At 43.2% G+C, this 7,969-nt stretch overlaps 1 protein-coding gene across 1 annotated transcript in view; it reads right to left on the reverse strand.

The window, feature by feature from the left end:
* The window catches only part of LOC119424214 (signal transducer and activator of transcription 5B), a gene marked incomplete at its 3' end in the record, with an annotated part of 61,944 nt that extends 54,662 nt beyond the window's left edge, over positions 1-7,282 (reverse strand). The window contains 1 exon segment of the mRNA XM_037691693.1: positions 6,973-7,282.
* Between the last annotated feature and the right edge of the window lie 687 nt (positions 7,283-7,969).

Below are 7,969 nucleotides of genomic sequence, written 5' to 3' on the forward strand. Positions count from 1 at the left end.
AACTCTGTCACGGAACAAAAAGGCGAACTCTGGCCCGGGCTAAAACCTAGGTCTCGGTCCGGTAGAAGCGAACTCCAGCGCGGTTCGAGTGCAGTGTGAATGTAAACAGACCGGACCCCGCTCCACAGGGTAAACAAACACGCATTTCTCTGACCTTATATGGAGCCGTCAGCTCCTTGTGTGAAAAACAATATTCTCCATGGTCTTCTGTCTCATCTTCTGCTCATGCTAAGTCCATTTTTGAAAAATGACAAAATATAACTCCTAAAACTTGATGCCACTTTGTTTTTATTTTTATTTACGGAAGAAGAAGAAGACGGGTCTTCAGAAGTTTTTGTGTCGTTTCTTTCAGTAGTTCTTGGTGCAGCGCCCCCACAGGCGAGCGGGGGAATAGGTTGGTTCAACAGGTTGACTCGACTGCACAGTGCAGTGTGAATGCAAACACACCAGCTCAAATGTAACAAAAGGTCATGAATATTGGTCCCGAACCGAGTCTACCGGACTATCAGCTGTGAAAACGAACTTAATTTCATTGTACTGCGTATAATGACAATAAAGGTACTGCGTATAATGACAATAAAGGCATTCTGATTCTGATATATATATATAATTAAATATAAAAACCGGATTCCAAAAAAGTTGGGACACTAAACAAATTGTGAATAAAAACTGAATGCAATGATGTGGAGAGGGCAAATGTCAATATTTTATTCAGAATAGAACATAAATCACAGATCAAAAGTTTAAACTGAGAGAATGTATCATTTTAAGGGAAAAAAATCTGTTTCCAAATTTCATGGCGTCAACAAATCCCAAATAAGTTGGGACAAGTCCATTTTTACCACTGTGTGGCATCCCCACTTCTTCTTACAACACTCAACAGACGTCTGGGGACAGAGGAGACCAGTTTCTCAAGTTTAGAAATAGGAATGCTCTCCCATTCATGTCTAATACAGGCCTCTAACTGTTCAATCGTCTTGGGCCTTCTTTGTCGCACCTTCCTCTTTATGATGCGCCAAATGTTCTCTATAGGTGAAAGATCTGGACTGCAGGCTGGCCATTTCAGTACCCGGATCCTTCTCCTACGTAGCCATGATGTTGTGATTGCTGCAGAATGTGGTCTGGCATTATCGTGTTGAAAAATGCAGGGTCTTCCCTGAAAGAGATGACGTCTAGATGGGAGCATATGTTGTTCTAGAACCTGAACATAGTTCTCTGCATCAATGGTGCCTTTCCAGACATGCAAGCTGCCCATGCCACAAGCGCTCATGCAACCCCATACCATCAGTGATGCAGGCTTCTGAACGAAGCGTTGATAACAACTTGGGCTATCCTTGTCCTCTCTGGTCCGGATGACATGGCGTCCCAGTGTTCCATAAAGAACTTCAAATCGTGACTCATCTGACCACAGAACAGTCTTCCATTTTGCCACACTCCATTTTAAATGACCCCTGGCCCAGTGCAAAGGTCTGAGCTTGTGGAGCTTGTTTAGAAATATTAATATAATAATAATCATTTTATTTAAAAAAGCGCCTTTCAGGACACCCAAGGACACTTTACAGTAAGAACAAAGATCAACAGGAATAAATTACATAAAGAATATAAAATACATAAAGAATATAAAATAAATAGAGCAAAGTTAAGGATAAGCGAGTCTAAAGAGATGTGTTTTCAGAGCAGTCTTGAATAGAGAAAGAGAGGTGGTGTTTCTTAAGTCAGGGGGTAGAGTTCCAGGGATGAGGGGCAGAGCAGGTGAAGGCCCTGCTCCCCATGGTGGAGAGGCGGGCAGAGGGTACATGGAGGTGTAGTGAAGAGGAGGATCTGAGAAAGTGAGAGGGGATGGAGATGTGTAAGAGGTCAGATAGGTATGGAGGGGCAAGGCTGTGGATAGCTTTGAAAGTGAGAAGAAGAATTTTGAAGACTATGCGTGATTTAACCGGGAGCCAGTGGAGCTGCTGCAGGACTGGAGTGATATGGTTATAGGAGGAGGTTTGAGTGATGACACGGGCAGCTGAGTTCTGGACCAATTGTAGCTTCTGGAGAGATTTGTTAGGGAGGCCATAAAGAAGGGAGTTGCAGTAGTCAATCCGAGAAGTCACAAGACTGTGAACAAGGATGGCAGTGGAGCGGGGTGTGAGAGAAGGGCGGAGACGGTTAATATTTCACAGATGGAAATAGGCAGACAGAGTAATGTTGATGTGTGAGGTGAAGGAGAGAGTGGTATTGAGGTTGACACCAAGACTCTTCACCTGAGGTGAGGGGGATAGCAGAGAGTTGTTAAAGGAGATGAGAAGATTTTCTGATTTTGAAAGAGTTTTTGGTACCGACAAGAATGATTTTTGTTTTGTCACTGTTTAGTTGTAGGAAATTGTAAGAAAACCAGTGATTTAGCTCATTGAGACAGTCGGTGAGGATGGAGGGTGGGTGGGTGGAGTTTGGTTTTGTTGACAAGTAGAGCTGTGCGTCATCAGCATAACAGTGAAAATGGACACCAAATTTACGGAAGATGTGACCTAGAGGAAGGAGGTAAATGATGAAGAGGAGGGGTCCGAGGACAGAGCCTTGGGGGACACCTGTGGAGACGGGGGAAGACTGGGAACGAAAGGATTTGAGCTGAATGAATTGAGTGCGGTCAGAGAGATATGATTTGAACCAGTCTAACGGAGTACCTGAGATGCCAATGGAGGTTAGTCTGTTGAGGAGGGTAGAATGACAGATTGTGTCGAAGGCAGAACTTAGATCCAGTAAAATGAGGATAGACAGAAGAGCAGAGTCAGCAGCAAGAAGAAGGTGATTAGTTATTTTTATTAGAGCTGTTTCGGTGCTATGGTGGGGGCAAAAACCAGATTGAAACTCTTCATAAATGTTATTGTTGGATAGGTGAGAGTGAAGTTGACTAGCAACGGCTTTTTCAAGAACTTTGGAAATCCATCCATCCATTATCTTTACCCGCTTATTCCATTTTGGGTCACGGGGGTCGCTGGTGCCCATGTCCAGCAATCACTGTGCGAGGGGCTTGGTACACCCTGGACGGGTCGCAAGTCCATCACAGGGCCACATAGAGACAAACGAGAAACAACCATTCACTCTCTTATTCACATCTAGGGCCAATTTTAGAGTTACCAAGCAGCCTAGCATGCATGTTTTTGGTCTGTGGGAGGAAACCGGAGCACCCGGAGAAAACCCACGCATGCACGAAGAGAACATGCAAACTCCACCCAGAAAGGCCCCTGGACCGGGGTTTGAACCAAGGACCTGCTCACTGAGAGGCAGCAGCTCTACCAGTTGCGCCACCGTGCTGCCCGAACTTTGGAAATAAAGGGCAGATTAGAGATTGGACGAAGATTACTGAAGTTGGTAAAGTCAAGACCTGGTTTCTTGATGGGGGTGATGGCCGCAGATTTGAAAGCTGTGGGAACAATGCCAGAGGTTAGGGAGGAGTGGATGATGTTAGTGATGATGGGGAGCAGAGACGGGAGACAGGATTTAACAAGAACTGTGGGAAATGGATCGAGCTGAAAGGATGAGGACTTAGACTTGCTGATAATGTCAGCAATGTCATCAGCAGAGGGGAGGGAGAAGACAGAGAAGGGGAGGGAGGGGGGAGTTCAACATAGATACTGGGGGCGGTATTAGGTCCAAGGTGTTTATGGATTTAAAGAATCTTTTCATTGAAATAAGACATCAGAGAGTTGCAAAATTCTGTGGAAACCATGTAAGAGGGTAATGAGTTAGGAGATGAGACTGAACGGTTAAGGAGAGAGAACAAAGTCTTTGAATTGCCAACATTGGAACTGATGATGTCAGAGAAGTAGCTGGATTTGGCTTGAGAAATACTGTCCTTATACTGGATGACGTGGTACGCATAGAGTTCCTTGTGAATTGAGAGACCGGATTTCTTAGAGTCGCTCCAACCTCCGACCTTTGGATTTCAGAGAACGGAGTTCTGGAGTGAACCAGGGTGCAGAGTTGGAGAAGGAGACAGACCGGGTTTTCAGAGGAGCGACAGAGTTAAGGATGTTGGTGAGGCTGTTATTGTAGAATGTGACAAGGTCATCTGGGTTAAAAGAATTAAAGGTGAAGAAGGTATTATTTATATGAGACAAAAGAATGTCACGTTTGATATTCTTAATATTACGGAAGGAAAGAGTGCGTTGAGGTTTCTCTGAAGAAAATTTAAGATTGACACTGAATGAGATCATGAGGTGATCAGTAAATGGAAGTTCATCAGAAGAACAGTTAAGAGGAGAGAGTCCAGAGCAGCATAATAAGTCCAAAGTGTGGCCCTTTATGTGGGTTGGAAAGTTAATGAACTGCTGGAAGCCACAGCTGTCAAGGCAGGATGTGAAGACTCTGAGGGGGTTGTTGTCCATCCATATGAATGTTGAAGTCTCCAAGCAGAATAATGTTGGGTGAAAGAGCTGAGAGATGGGCGAATAGAGCAGCAAAGTCATTTATAAAAGAGTTGTTGATTTTGGGCGGACGGTAGAAAGTGGCAACAATGGTGGGGGTAGGGCCGGAGAGTAGACACACAGTGTGCTCAAAGGAGGGAGAGGGAGGTGTGTGAACCGGCGTGACCTTCCAGTTCTCACGGTGAATAATCGCGAGACCTCCTCCGCGTCCGGACTAGTGGGATTTGGCGATGTAAACAAACCCCGGTGGGGTAGATTCATTCAGGTGGAAAAAGTCATTTTGTTGTTGCCACGTTTCTGTTAGACAAATAAAATCTAGCTTACGGTCGGATATTAAGTCTTGAATAAGCTGACCTTTGCCAGTGAGTGAGCGAACGTTCAGAAGGCCAAACTTTACGGAGGAGGAGTTGGTAGCGACCGGAGCATTAGCCGACCGAGCAAGGCTAGCTAACATGCTACTACTGTTAGCGGCCCGAGTATTGCGGCATGTAGAATGGTGAGAGTCAGACCAGGTGGAGTTTATGGGGTTAGACTAGTCAGCGTGGAGTCTATGGCGGGAGCCACGGTGAATGTATCTCCGGCGAGGATGGAAGGCAATGTCCTGAAGAGGGAGCACAGGTGGCACAGCTGGTAGGAAACGAAGGCGAAGGAGCTCGACTGCTGAGTAATGGAGAAGGCCAGATGCCGGGTGGTGGTGGATGAGCAGCTGGAGAGTCCAAAGCAGAGCAGGCAGCAGGTAAATCCTAATGAACCGCATGGCTGATATTGAGACAGATCAGAGACTTGGTCTAGTGGAAAAGGCAGGAAGGACTGAATAAAACAGAAAAAAGCAAAAGAGCACGACGAGCAGCGGCAGCCAGGAGGCGCCAGCGTTCGCTCACCGGAAGTCCATCCAATGGCTTCCTCTTTGCACTGTAGAGTTTCAGCTGGCAACGGCGAATGGCACGGTGGATTGTGTTCACTGACAATGCTTTCTGGAAATATTCCTGAGGCCATTCTGTTATTTCCTTGACAGTGGCATTCTTGTTTGAGGTGCAGTGACGTTTAAGGGCCCGGAGATCACGAGCATCCAGTAGAGTTTTACGGCCTTGACCCTTATGCACAGCGATTGTTCCATATTCTCTGAATCTTTTGATGATGTTATGCACGGTTGATGATGATAACTTAAAAATCTTTGCTATTTTACGCTGGGTAACACCACTCTGGTATTGCTGCACTATCTTTCTGCGCAACAATGGTGGAATTGGTGATCCTCTTACCATCTTGGCTTCTGAGAGACACTGACACTCTGAGAAGCTCTTTTTATACCCAATCATGTTGTCACTTGACCTAATTAGTGTTAATTGGTCTTCCCGCTGTTTGTTATATGCTCAATTTCCTTTTGCCAGCCACTTATTGCTACTTGTTCCAACTTTTTTGGGATTTGTTGACACTGTGAAATTTTGAATCAACATATTTTTCCTTTAAAATGTTACATTTACTCAGATTAAACTTTTGATCTGTCATCTATGTTATATTATGAATAAAATATTGACATTTGCCATCTCCACATCATTGCATTCAGTTTTTATTCACAATTTGTTTAGTGTCCCAACTTTTTTGGAATCTGGTTTGTGTGTAATATATATATATATATATAAATTATATATATATATATATATATATATATATATATAAAATTTTGTTTATTTAGTTTTTTATTTTTACCACATTAGGTGCAGCACATAGACACAATGCAATACAAAGGCATGCTACAATACATATAATTTAACTTATCACTTAACATGCACCTAGCATCACATTACATATACACTGCACGCTACACACACACTTTACATAAACACATAAACCTATTTTTGGCACTAATGGAACCTCATATGCAGTTAGCCCCTAAACAAGAAAATCTGTAAGACAGAGTTTAACACTATGACCTAGTTATTATTATTCACTTCCTATAAAAATATTAACCCAACTTTTATGGAGTCAAACTGGGTTCACCAGAAGACGAAGGACAGACTCGATCAGGTGGCTGTTCAATTAAAACATCTGGAACAAATCTGACATTTGTTTATTACCAAGAGAAGAGTATTCTGGTTGTTTAGGGATGAAAACGACGTGCGGGAGTTCAGTAGACTGTCCCTAATACACCGCCGAATTTAAACAAACATATTAAGAAAGTGGATTTTAAAGAGTTTTAACCAAATACGTTTTGTTTAGCTTAAAGAACAGCATGTTTTTTAGATTTACCCAAAACATGACGAGAGTTTGGATAGCGTCAATCTGCAGCACGAAACTTTACAGCAGCTTACCAAAGCAGTGCATTATATCTCAAACTAATGATTTTATGCATATTTATGATTATTTACGAAAGCATGTACACGTGCCGACTGATAAAAATGGTTATAGACCTTCACTTTTAGTAACTTTGTAAGGCGAAAGGTAAGTAGCTAGTTAGCGAAGCTAGTCCGCTAGCTAGTAGCTGATAGTGAGGGCGCTGACGAAGAGCAGAAACAAAACTTCACCTCCAGGTGCAACAAGTCGATAACGTGCTTCAACTCACCTTTCCTGCAGACTGCAGCTCCTCAGCGAACAGAAAACCGTTGGATCCTACGCAGCTTAGCCTGCCATCACGTTACTTTGTCTTCTGTTTTTCTGCTAAATAAGTTGTTGGTTTGCAGCTAAAACGAAAGAATGAAGAGAAGTCCCGAAGTCAGAGTTCAAATACAAACGGTGCTCATTCACAGCAGACTGTTCACCTCCCTCACTATGACTTGACTCGTTTTAGTGTTAGTTTATGGTTTGACGGTAAGTTTAGGGCTTATTTTGCTGCGAAGCATCTATTTCCGGGTGTTGGGTTGCGGGCGCTGCCCCACCTCTGGGTAACGTGTGGGCGTCGAACACTGAGCACCAGGTGCGTCGAACACAGAGCACCAGGTGCGTCGAACACTGAGCACCAGGTGCGTCGAACACTGAGCACCAGGTGCGTCCAGCCCGCACGTTCTGCTCGGAGCCTGCGTGGCTTCTTTAAACTAAACCCCCTTCATGCAATGCTTACTGCTGAAGAACTTGCTGAAATTAGATAAATAATAACAATGAAGAAAAAAACATGCTAGCAGAAGAAAGCAGGGGAAAAAAAATGCGGAATTAGGTTTACATAAGCAGAAATGAGCACAAAAAATGGAAAATTAGCTCAAAAATAGCTGGAAAAGCAGAAGAAGCTTAAACTACCAGAAGGAAGCAGACAGAGCTGAAATAAGCTAAATATGTGGATTTAGTTGAAAAAAACTAAAATTAGCATAAAAACAGTTAAATTCATTCAACCTTTATTTTAGATAAGTCACATTGAGTCTCGAAGACATTTACAAGTGAGACCTGTTTGGACAGACAATAAAAAGTGTTGAAAAATGACACATGGGGTGTAGCTATTTCAACTATTTGTAGCTGAAATAGAAGAAAACGCTGAAACTAGCAGAAAAAAGTAAAAAGGAGCATAACGAGACGAAATTATCATAAGATGTTCATTAGGTGGAAAGTAGCAAAAATTACCATGAAAAACT

The sequence above is a fragment of the Nematolebias whitei genome, chromosome 17 (assembly GCF_014905685.2).
Source record: "Nematolebias whitei isolate Nwh7 chromosome 17, NemWhi1, whole genome shotgun sequence".
In the NCBI taxonomy this organism is placed as follows: domain Eukaryota; kingdom Metazoa; phylum Chordata; class Actinopteri; order Cyprinodontiformes; family Rivulidae; genus Nematolebias; species Nematolebias whitei.